Raw genomic sequence first — 13036 nt, forward strand, 5'->3', positions numbered from 1 at the left:
TTTATTCTGGTGCAGTACGTTTCTTAAAAATCTTGAATGCATTTTGTTCTAAGTACATTCTCTGAACAGAAACTGTCATAGAATTAAATACAAACTATTGCTATTGCTTCTAATAGTATGCAGAGTCCAAATCCTGTCAAATCTGAGTTGAGTAAAAGGTTTAACTCCCAACCAAGTTTGACAGCTATTCACATTTAATTTCACACGCCCAAAACGTCTGCCCATATGCCTGACGATTGTTAGCATATTCAATGATTTGTCCTCATGTGGGATTTCAAAAAAAGGAAAACCATCCAAGTCAAAATTTCCTGTTCTTTGTGCTCCTGTTTGTGATCTCCCGAAGGTGACTATGCGGAGGATGAGAGCGCCGCCAGTCAGACAGGCAGCTGTCCCAGGCGACAGTTGTCAGGCCCCAAGCGGAGAACGCCCTCTCTGCATAATTCAGCCGCAACAGCCGCTAACGCTCCTGTCAGCTGCATCGCCGACACGCAGGTATCACATCATCGGCTGACGTTTTGATCACCATCACCCTTTCCAACGTCACTTGGCAAAAAGGATGGCGTGTTTGAGAACGATGTGCTCGACGCGTGGCCATGAATGGGCATGGAAGAGGCGCAACATGCCTGCGCTTATCTTACGGACTATGCAAAAAAGAACGGCAACGTCCGGCGCTGTTGTCGCTGTCAAAATGTCCACGTTTGAACTTGGGAAAACATGGTGCGGTTTTCTCCTTAATCGCTGCCTTGGAGAGCCGACTGTGAAGTCTCACGAATGAAAATGAAAAATCGTTACCAGTGGCCGGATTTGCCTTTGTTTACTGCATATGACTTTATGAAGATGTCATTGAAAGTGATATTCAGAGCTGGGCATTTTACTACAACTTGAGCGTTCGTTATTCGTCATCCGTCCGCAACGTGGGGACCCTTCCGTCGTCCGTCTTTCGGCTTTTTTCCGGGGCTACAATAGGCCGGTCCGTCTCTAATTTTTGACTCACAGCGCTTTGGAAGCCGGTTCACAACCTGGTCCCTCACTCAAATCTGTCTCCCAAAGCAACAACAACTCACTATTTTCCTCGCCGCGGCCATCGCGAAAAATTGACTCATGACTGACTACTGACGAATGGCGGACAAAATAAAGTGGCAAAAAAGTCCCGTTTGTACAATTAGTTCCTGTTGCAAAGTAGAATCCTGTCACCTGTAGTGTAATGAGCCTTTTCTACCGTTCGGTGGGACAGTTTTCTACGTTACAATTCAATTAGACTCCTCTACTTTAGATATCCTGCATGCCACGGGCAGCTGTGTCAGAATTTCAAACATGTGAGGGTCTTTATGAATAAACGAGGGAATCAAATTGATCTACGTCAAGTTAAACTCTTCAGGTGGGAAGGAACTGGAGAGCATTTTAAATCATTGCTCTGCCTGTTTGGGAAATGATCCGTCAATTAGAGCAAATTCATTTCCTCTTTAGCCGTTCTTCCTCTCGGTCAAGGCAGACTCATTCTTTGATGTTAATTTGACAAGTAAGATTACACCCAAAATCGACACTTATCTCAATGGAACAGTCTCCTTAAAGAAGACACGCACGCAATCTATATTTGTACTGTGTTAGTGCCTCTTTTTGTCGAGATTGCGCACTGTCGGAAAGGAGGAGAGCGACTGAGAGAAAGTGGTGACGGTGTCTTTTAATTGTAGCTGTAATTGAGTTAATTCATCCAGATCTGCCGTTGCTGTTCGGAATCACCGCAGATTAAAAGACATGGCAAGGCTAATTGATCTCTGGTATCCATAGCAGTCCTATAGGAACTTGAGCGAGGAAACCTCCCACGCAATGAATGCGTACATCACTCGTTAAGGCAAAGCTATTCTCTAGGCCATATTCTTTCATTGCCAGCAGTAAGTCGGGTTTGTTTCCAGTGATGGTTGGACTCCGCCAAGGCGGTCCTTTGTCATCAACTACCCAACTCTGACTGGAGCGCCTCACGAGTCTGAAGTGGTTTGGATGCAAATCAGCACCTCCAAATCCGAGACCGTGGTCCTCAGTCAGAAAAGGCGGGAGTGCCCTCTCCAAGTCGGGGAAAAGATCCTGCCCTAAGTGGTGTTTTTCACGAGCGAGGGGAGGATGGAGCGGGAGATCGAGAGGCGCACCGACGCATCGGTCTTTCGCGGTGAGCCAGAAGGCGAAGTTCTCGATTTGCCATCTACGTTCCTACCCTCACCTATGGTCGCGAACTTTGGGTTGTGATGAAAAGAACACGATTCCGGGTACAAGCGGCAGAAATGGCTTTCCTACTCAGTGTCCGGGCTCTCCGTTAGAGATAGTGTCAGAAGCTCGGTCATCCGGGAGGGGCTCAGAATAGAATAAGATGCTGCTCATCCACATTGAGAGAGGTCACATGAGGTGGCTTGGGCATCCGATAAGGATGCCTCCTGGATGCCGCCCTGTTGAGGTGTTGCGGGCATGTCCCACCGGCAGGAGGACCCGGTGATGACCTGGGACACACTGGAGAGACTCTGACTCCCGGCTAACCAGAGAATGTCTTGAGATCCCTCCGGAAAAGCTGGACGAATTGGCTGTGGAGAGGGAAGTCTGGGGTTCTCCTCTAAAGTTGCTGTCCCTGCTACCTGACCCTGGATAAGTGGAAAAAAAATGGATGGATGGATGGATATTCCTTTAAAATCACTTGTATTAATAGGCTTCTTCTTCTGGGATGAAGCAAGCTCTTGCAACAGGTGCATCAGCGAGGTTGGGCAGTGACGCAGACCCAGAAGACCAGACTGCCTTTGCTCTTCATCATGCAGACATTGGAATTGAACAGGCTGAAAACGTGTCTTTTACTTGTTAAAGTTCCAAGAATTGACAGTGAATACCTCGAGATTGTTGCTTTCTGAGTGATTTATGGCATTGTTTTGGTGTTACCGCCGCCACTCATGAACAAGGACCAGAATCAGCCCAACGAAGACTTCATATACTGTATGTAGCACTTTTTTTTTTTAAACAGCAACCACCGACCAAAGAATAGGACCAAAAACAAAAATAAAAGCGTGTGTGTGTACTACAAAATCAACGATTATCTTTCACAAGAATTGAGGTGAGTTAGTCGTCATTCAGTGTACCGAGCACGAAGGTAACTCAACTCAGCAGTGTCGGTCGCAGTCTCTCTTTACCTGCTGTGATCTATGTCTCTCTGGCCCCAGGGACACGCAATCATCAGTCAGTGGATCCACCCATCCGTCCCTCCATCATGCCCACGGGCCTCTCGGCCACTCCTAATCCCAGAGCACTGCACCCTCCCAGGTACGAAACCTGGCCGCGCCCCCCCCCCGCCCCCCCTCTCCCCTCCCTGGAGCCTCCAGAGAATCGCTGGCTTTTACTCGTCTTACAGGGCGTCAATTGAGGCTGTAATCAAACCCTGGTGAGAGAGCGCAGACCGAGACAGACAGACAGGCAGGGAGACAGACCGATGGATCAGCAGGCAGCGAGGTGGATTCAGGGGGAGCAGATGATCGCATTCGGGCCAGGATGAAGTGGCAAGAAAACCACAGGGACAAGTTGAGATGAATAGAAACTCTAAGTGTGTCAGTTACCTGACCGGGGTGAGGGTTCTTTTCGCGGCCCTCCCATACATGACCAAATCTGATGGCCTTCTCTAGTGTACCACCAGAAAACATGAAATCTGCTAGGAAAGAATAGGACGAAGAGGAGCTTCCTGCGTTTACCGGCTGTCGTTTCCGTGCGTGAACATGCACACGCACGCGCACGCGCACGCACACACACGCACACACATATTCTGGTTTATGTGTGTTGTGGGGACAGCCGGGTCTCTTTGGCACTCTCTTGTGGACAATAGTTGCAACAGTGCCTTTTCTTTGGTCCTCCGTACTGGGGGCCACATTTCAGCAGTCCCCACATGGCAAGTGGTCCTCATGAAAGATCAGAATCAGAATCAGAATGACGTTTATAGGCCAAGTATGTAAAACACGGGAGGAATTTGTCTCAGGTAGTACGAGCTACACTATGGTGGAAAGCGATCGATGCCCCCAAGACGTGATGAATGCAAACTCGTACGCACGTGTGCACACACACTCTCTTTCTCTCCACTCACAATCAGCTACAATTTAGGAAATCATTGTAAACACTCACTAGCTTTTAGTAATTTGCTGATGTCATTGTCATTAAAAGGAATTTGTTTAAAATACTTGAAAATAATATAAATATTTGGCTAATAACCCTTTGCATTGATCATTCACATTTTTTTCAAATACTAGCTTACTTTGCAGCGTTCATTTCATTTGTTCTTTTTTTTTTTTACTTTGAATTATCAACCGCGCTTAGCTCAATTGCCAACTCGGTGCTAGTGGATAGCAACGGTAGCCCACAGTTCTGCCCCAATGTGCCTCGAGGCCACATTAGATATAAAAAGTCTGCACACCCCTGTTGAAATGGCAGGTTTTTGTAACATGAAAAAAAAAATAGACCAAGATCACTCATTTCAAAACTGTTAGAAAACACTTAACCTGGGTAGAAATGAACTTTGAAGCTCAGCAACCTGCAGGCATGAACGAAATGAGAGAAGGAAAGAAACAGCAAGAAATGAAGGTTTGAGTTGGGGGTAAGGATGAGACTTGACCGACTTGGAACTGAATGTTTCCATCCGACTATCAAGTGAATTTTACGCAAACTTTTGAAAAAGTCCCAGAAAGTAAATGATTGGATGTGCTGCCATCACCGCGGGTTGAAGCTGATGAAAATAAACCGCCTCGATAATTGCTCCCCAAAAAAGAGAAGAGTGCGAATTGATTTATCAATTGAGGGCTACAACCTGTGTGTCTGTCCATCTTTCTTCATGGCTTGAGCTGAAATCTTGAAGCCGTGGCTACAGTATCGGCTTTCCCGACATGAGAGGCCCCCGTGGCGGCTCGCAGGCTGCTGCTCTTTGAAGCTTTAGTGGTGCTGCGCTGGCTCATTTGGTAACAGGTTGGGAATGGGCCGCTGGCGAAAAACGAGACTCTGGTCACCTTGGAAACGGGCTCCCTCATCTCGCTTCACAATGTGATTTGAGGGCAATGTACACACTCACTTTTTTATTTTACTTAGTTACAGTGTACTCACTTCCTCACCACTCAGAAAATGTGACCGACAGAATATGGAGGGTTGCAGCAAGCATTGTGAGTAAACAATGTGCACCTCAGCTACAAGTTGCCTCATCAGCACCCACTACACCCCCCTTGCCCCCAAGTTTCCGGAATTTTATGTAATGAGTGCGTCCTCACGGCGCTACCTCCTCATTACGCTGTCATGGCAGGGAAGCGAAAGGGGCTAAACGTTGTGCAGCGCTTAAAAGGCTTCGACTAACACGCCGTGCAGGCGCACTGAAGTTTCGGTTTCCCGAAGCTCGGAAATACGACGCACACCGGCATTACGAGGAGTGGGGCGGCATGGCTCAATGCTAGAGCGGTTATTTCCCAACCTAGAGCTTGTGGGTTCCATCCCCAGCCCTTGTGAGCAAGCGTCCTTGAGCAAGAATCGGAAACAACTGCTCCTGATGCCGCTTCATCAGTCGGCGAAGTCAGTGGCTACATTTGCATGGACATTTCTTTAATCCGATCGGATTACAATTATAATTGGATGCATACTTGGGTTCGCTATTTTTTTAAATTTATTTGATCTCCTCTCTGTATATTTTCACTCATCGTTTTTTTTGTTGTTTTTTTTAAATGTCTGGCTCTGTGCTTCTGATCAAGGCCCCAATCTGTTGTTGTGGCCACTTTTTCTTGATTACCTCTGCTTCATCTTCCTCATCATCACCAACTCCTCCAGTTTTTGGCCTAGCTGCTCGCTCAAGTGCACAATGTGTGTGCGCGCTGCCAGCCTAACGAGTTTGATAGCCGTCACCTGATCTGGGTGATGAGGGTTGCTGTAGTAGTGGGAGGAACGAGAGTAAGAGCAGAGTTGGGTTTCTCCGCAGTAATTAGTTTTCCCAGCCTCTAATTATACCAGACGGAATTACAAGCCTGATTGGCTGTCATTTAAGCATTTTAATTTGTGGAATTGCCCCCTTTTCCGCTTAAAAAAGCAGGAAAAGTTGTTGTTTTGATTGGCTGGCGTGTAGATAAGGAATTGGAAGAGTGCAGAGCATTTCAGGTAATTTTTCACAGTTCAGATCTGCTGTGTGACTCAACATTTTGATGTTCCTCACATCTTGCCACCACCGGCAGGAGCATTTCTGCTGAGAGGCTTCCATTTTTTTTTCCAGACTGAAAAATGATGTGAAATCTATACCAGAGTTCTTTTTCATTTGGCGCAGGTTTACAAGATTGAGCATTGTGGTTAAGAGAGAGTTGATGCAAAAAGCGAAGACGTTCTTTTACCGATTGGTCTTTGGTCCCACCTTCGGCACCGCGAGCCTTCGGTAGTGAGCGTGAGGACAAAGTTGTGATACAAGCAACCAAAACGAGTCTTGGCTGCAGGGTGTCCGGGCGTCAGAAGACTTTGCAAAGATTTGGAAAAGACTCTTGGAAAGACCAAATCATCGCTCACCTGCTCACATTGAAAGACAGGTTATAGTTTTTAGTCACAGCCAAGTCTCAGACTAAAATTTGCCAAAGAAAGAGTGAATTTTGCAGGGTCCCTGACTACAAGACATTTTGGCATTTTGGACAGTCCACGTTCTTCGTAGCAGTCGCATTTTTGCCGCTGTTTCCCATTGGTCCATGCCGCTCTCCTCATTGTTTGCAAAGTTTCCTGTTTTCAGTTTTGTTGGAGCGCATCTATTGGTCGCGTTTTGCAGCACCGCAAAGACCGAAAGACTTGTGATGATGTCAAACACGTTTGATATGGTCACAGGGCCAAGACGAGGTCCAGAGACTGATCTAAAACAGCCGAGAGGACCACCTTGCACTAAACGATAGCCGTGACTCCAGTCCAACTCTCAAACTTCCCCCTGACTTTCGGTTTGTAGTCTGAGACTGTGAAAATGGCTCGGCGTGAGCCCAGCTTTAGCTTAAGGGTGAGGAGCTGGGTCATTCGCGGGTAACGCCGCCCGTCCAGGTCACGGGCGACTCAGGCGTCCGCTTCAATGGCCTTCTGTTCCGATTTGATGTCCGTGGCGACCCGTTTCACTCTCGGTCGTCTTGCTGCGCCGGTCCTCCCGGCTTCCCGTCTTTAGTCCGTCCCTCAGGCTCCCGACTGACTTGCGCCTGATAGAACAGCAGCCCCTTAAACGATTAACTTGACAATCCCTTCCTAACAATCTCATTCCTTCCATTCTTCCCTCCCTCTCTGTGTGAAGCGCTCGCAGTTCATTTTTCAACATCCCATTCATGGGGCTCAGATCGCACAAGGGGCTGTAATGACAGCACATTTATTAATTAATTGCACGTGTAATTGCTAAAATTAAGTTTTGCAAACTTGGTAATGATGTGAGGAATTATGGGGACGGGAGGAGGGGAGAAGCTTTGAAGACAAGCATCCCACCCAGCCCCCCGAGTTCTTTGGGGATGGGAGATGGAGGCAAAGCAATGGATGGATGGCTCCAAATGAGGAGACGGGCTGCGGGAGGAGTAATCCAGGAGGAAAGGCGTACTGTACTGTCGGGCCGATCAGAGACGGCAGTTTTGTCTCCGGGCTAATCTTCTTTGCGCAAGTGGTGTCATGGCCGTCGCTCCGCTCTTCCCCGTCAGTCTGTTGGGCTGTCCGTTGCGCGGCGGCAAATTCCCCCATTGATTCCAAGCGGGCCACTTTAATTAACTTTCCTCACTGAGATAATGGCCAGCTCAGAGGAATCTCCTCACCAGCAAACTCTGAGAAAAAAAAACAAACTTTTCCATACATCTCCAGAATGGCTAAGGCCCCTTCCGCGGCCGTATAATTTATTTCTTTTTATTGGAGGGATTTTGTCGGGAAAAAAAATGGATTCGAACACGAGGAGCGAATTGTTTATTGTCTGGGGTATTCAGAGAATATGTGGGTTGGAGGTCTCTCTGCGCTGAGACGATAGCAACAGACTCCATTATGTGTCGAGTGTATAATTTCACTGAATGAATGCTTGGACGGGAAAAACGTCCTTGGTGGGATAAATGGTTTTTCGGTCACGTAAACTGTCAGGAGGGGGAGCGATGGAAAAAGAAGGACAGCGTTATAAAAGGGTTGATGTTGTCATAACACTGAAATAGTCAGACTTTTGTGGGGGGGGGGGGGAAAAACAGACGGAAAGGCATTACCTTGTTGATAGGACAGAACACAATCGAACAAAATAAAAAGACTTCCTGTGGTTACATGAAGTCTTTCTTTTATTTTGCTCTGGGAGTTTGTCTTGATGGCGCATTGCTGTTGCACATTTGATGTAATTAAAATGAATTTCAATAATCAAAGATTCCCATCCAATGTCTGAAGAGACATCTCCATTGGGTTCACGAAGCCATACCAAACGGCCGTCCGCATCTGTTCCTACAGCAACTTGAAAACTGAAACTCAAGCCATCATTTTCTGGATGCTGGACCGCAACTAAGAACCAAAGCGTCATCCGTTGTAAAAATAATCGTCAAATCTACCATTAGCCGAACCGTGCGTATATCTTTAAATAGAAAACAAAACCAGTCTGCAGTTTAAGAACAATCCAGGACATGCAGACCAAATGTAATGTTGGTGAATGAAACGTATGATGAAACCAGAATTTATACAAGTGTTGAGTTGTCGACCTCAACCTCAACCGTGCTCTCGGGTGTTTGGTAGTTGACACACGGGTGAAGGCCAAACAACACCGTTGAAGGATATTCTTGCCAATTTGCAAATGTGATCAGTCCTCTTTTTTGCATGGATTGCAATTTATGGGGGTGTTCAGGCTTATCCCAGGATGGTCACCAACATGTGCATATGTTGTAATATCGATCTTGTTTCCAATATTAAACAGGTCTTTCTTAGTTGGAAAATCAACCAATGGAAACGCCTCTTTTCTGCCCTCAGAGGTGAATGAAAATAGGCTAACTTGAATTTCCTTGGTGAGCATGTCCAAGACGGCCGATCTGGTCATCTTTTCCATCCGTCCGCTTCCATGACAAAGACGGGCAGCTAATCCGTGTCGGTGTCGAAATGTGGCGGCGGCGCCGTTTGGCCGTCCGGCGACTCTCATGCGATAGCAGAGACGCTTGATCACATTTATCTGCAGTTAACACCTTCCTGTCTTGATCTCTGAGCTTTCGTGGGGATCATCTTTCCTCAAAGAAAGAAAGAAAGCAACCGAGTGAGGGTTTGGCTCGGAGTGAACGATGGATGGATGGATGGATGGATGCGGGGAAGGAAGGGGAGCAAAGAGGCCAAGGCCTTGTGTGTAAATGCTGGTTGAGATTGTAACGTGAGCTCTCCGATGAAAGCTTAATGCGTTCATTTTCAGCGGGGACAGCGCCGTTCTCTCCCAGGGAGGGCCGGCACGCAGAACTGTTCTGGCGCAGAGATACGGGGGATACTATCGCCAGATCGGGGGAATCAAACCTGGAGGCCAGGCGGACAAAAGTCTTGGGACACGCCACTTGTTAAGTTGGGCTACTTTACATCCGTCATTAGTTTGTTCCATAATTTGGCCAATTACCTTCTGCTTTTGTTCCACGGGCGCCTGTTTGAACGGGTTTGTTGTGGACCAACCCGGACCGCGCCAAATATAGATCATAATCCAATACAAAATATTGGGAAAAGTCTTCTCAGGCATTGTTGACATTTTCAGCAACTGTTGATGTCGTGTACCTCATTCTTATCCACATTGCACGCATTGATATTATCATTAACTAAAAGTGATCGGATAGTGAACTTTGCAATTATTTTCCAATGTTTTTATGGATGTACATATTGCCAAATTATATTAGAAAGCCATGTGCTGTTTATTAAAGACCATATGCCCTTCACAGTATAAATTCAGATATTCATCAAGTAGCAACTGATAATCATGGATTTAGGTGAAAGAGACAAACACACACACGCGTTAGCTTTATAATGTGAAGGAGCAACAAAGCAGCGATAATCCGGCGGTACTCAAACAGTTGCTGGTTATTTACTTGTAATTATCCTTTAATATGGACTCTGATGTCGTCTCCGCTTTCTCTACCAGTTTAATAGCGACACACAAGCACAATTGTACAGTAGGGCCACACGCACTACGTTTCTTTCGGCCGCGCACCGCACACACGCGCGCGCGCAAGCGCACGCACACACACACACACACGCACGCACGCACGCCATTGCTTTGTGCATCATTACACTCACTGTATTGCCTTACACAGTTAGAAACCCGAAGACCGGGTTAAGCTGTTTAAGACTCTTTTTGCTTCATTAAGACGAACAGAGCTCAGTCAGACAAAGTAGCTTTCACCAAGCTCTACAGACTGCAACATTTGGTCATGGATAATTGAACGCAGACCAAATGTCAAATGATGTTCACCCTTTACTTTGAACTTCTGCAGCGTATTTGTTGGCTTCTATGCTATTCCAACAAATGATTTGTAAGGGATACCTCATGTTTGGAAAGATGTCGCCAACTTCTGCTACTGAACTCCCCATCCTAAAGTTTCAAGATTTGACTGGCATTTCTCTTCCATCCGAGCGATTCCGCGGTTTTGCAGTTATGCAAACTCATGAAGTTGGGATGTTGTGTGAAATGTCAATAACGACACCGATTTGCAATCCTTTTCAATTTACAGTCAAGGGCAATGCAAAGACCCTTTTCTTTGAAATTATTTTGTGTGTGTGTGTACAAATATTCACTCACTTTGAATTTGATGCCGACAACATATTCCCAAAAAGCTGTGACGGGGGCATGTTTACCACTGTGTTGGATCACTTTTCCTTTTAAGAACACTCAATCCGCCTTTGGAAATGGAGGACGCTAATTGAAGCTCTGTAGGTGAACTTCTTCCCCATTTTTTGCTCGATTACAATTTAGTGGCTCAACAGTCGGGGGTGTCCGTTGTCGTATTTTGCGCCGGGTCTGGACTGCTGGCAGCCAAACGAGTACTTGCACCCTTTTACTATGAAATCGTGTTGTTGTAACAGAAGAATATGGCTTGGCATTGTCTTGGCTGTAATAAGCAGGGATGTCCCTGAAAAAAAAGATGTTGTTTGGATGGCAGCAGAATTTTGCTCCAAAACTTGGATGTACTTTTCAGCATTGCGCCTTCGCAGATGTGCAAGTTACCCACGCCACGGGCACCAACACTCCGCCGAATACCATCTCAGATGTTGCTTTTTGAACTTTGCAACGATGACAATCCGGATTGTTTCTTTTTCTCTTGGGCCCGGGGGACACCATGTCCACGGTTTCCCGAAACAATTTGAAATGTGGGACTCGTCAGACCACAGCACACTTTTCCACATCAGTCCATCTCAGATGAGCTCGGGCGTTTGTGGGTGTTGCGGATATAAGGCTTTTGCTTTGCGTGCTCGAGTTTTAACTTAAATGTCGCGGCGAACTGCGTTAAGTGAAAATGGTTTTGTGAAGTGTTCCTGAGGCCGCACGGCAACGTCCTTGACACAACGACGGCGGTTTTCAATGCAGTGAGGGATCGAAGATCACTGGAATTCAGTGTTGGTTTTTGGCCTTGGACTTGTCTCTATTTTCGGAATGTTTTGATGATCGATGATGAAATGTCGAATTTACTTGCAATTGTACGTTAAGAAATGTAGTCCTTCAACTGCTGGAATAGTTGCTCACACAATTGTTCACAAAATAATGCACCTCACACCATCCTTGCTTGCGAACAACTGAGCCTTATACAGGGATGCTCCTGTCATAGCCAATTATCACACTCACCTGTTTCCGATTAACTTGTTCACCTGTGGAATGTTCCAAACAGGCGTTTTTGTTAGTCATCCTCAAATTTGTCTTTTGTGGCCCCAGTCCCAGCTTTTTGGGAATGGGTTGCAGGCATCAAATTCAAAATGGGAGAACATTTACCAAAAAAAAAAAAAAATCTGTTTGAAAATTAAATGTATTCCCTTGTAAGTATATTCAGTTGACTATAGATTGAAAAGGATGAGCTAATCATTGTATTCTGTTTTCATTGACATTTTACATCACGTCCAAACTTCGTTGAACTTGGTGTTCGTATGTTCACTCCCGCTTGGAGACAATTTTGGTTGTGTCAAAACAAAATGAGCAGACACGCTTATGACAACGTTTCTTGTTTTTCATGGCACGTCCGTTGTGGATAAGAATCCGTTGAATGAATGGCCTCCTAACCCTTGTGTCTGTTCACCACTAGGGGCCAGTGCAACCTCATCGCGTCCGCTCGCCTCCACCCGGACGACCATGTGCGAGCATTGTGGGGTAAGTTCAACATAGGGAGTGATCGTGTGACACTTTTTTTTTTTCTCCACTCCACTTTAAGTCATAGTCCCACTTTCAAACGCTTCACGAGCATTTCATCTCTGCATTGCAGATGATCAGAAGAAGCTTAAATTTGGAGTTAAGTCCACATATCATGAGGAGTAAACCGTTTTTCCCCCTCTGTTATTTATTTATTTATAATTCGACTGAATTTTAATGAGCCTTTCACTGTCAACTCTGGCACAAAATGTCATGATGACCTTGCCGGGGAAAATGCTCACAGCAACTTTCCCAATAGGTGAAAAAGCACAATAACCTTAAACAACAGTAGGGCCTGCATACAAATCCTGTTAAAGGTCAAAGTTCAGAGAGAGTCTCCACAGAACATTTTGTTTGTCAACAGTTTGCCAAAGGACATAAAAAAACAGCAACAACACCAAAAGTTAAGGAAGCAGCGTTTCCAAGCGCTGGGAAAAAAGTGCTTCAAATTTTGGTTGCACATGATTGTGGTCAACTGACGTCATTTTAACCGAAAATATTCAAATGATATACTCTATGTTAGTTGAACATATTTTAATCACGTGCAACATGTGTTGCATGTCCGAATTTAGTAAATCCAAAGGATCCAAAATATGTTTGTTTTTTTTGTCTCCAGTGAATGACACAAGTCACCGTGTTTCTAATATTTTGATTGAGGTCATCCAACAGGATTTCAATAATATGCAT

At 45.8% G+C, this 13036-nt stretch overlaps 1 long non-coding RNA gene across 1 annotated transcript in view; it reads left to right on the forward strand.

Moving 5' to 3' along the window:
• Window positions 1–365: 365 nt before the first annotated feature.
• Window positions 366–13036, forward strand: part of LOC147139192 (uncharacterized) — a 58909-nt gene continuing 46238 nt past the window's right edge. The window contains exons 1-2 of the long non-coding RNA XR_015088883.1: window positions 366–492; window positions 12246–12310. This is a non-coding gene — a long non-coding RNA (uncharacterized LOC147139192). The remainder of the gene's footprint in view (window positions 493–12245; window positions 12311–13036) is intronic.

The sequence above is a fragment of the Filicampus tigris genome, chromosome 12, assembly GCF_054856515.1.
Source record: "Filicampus tigris isolate MCC_2025a chromosome 12, RoL_Ftig_1.0, whole genome shotgun sequence".
In the NCBI taxonomy this organism is placed as follows: domain Eukaryota; kingdom Metazoa; phylum Chordata; class Actinopteri; order Syngnathiformes; family Syngnathidae; genus Filicampus; species Filicampus tigris.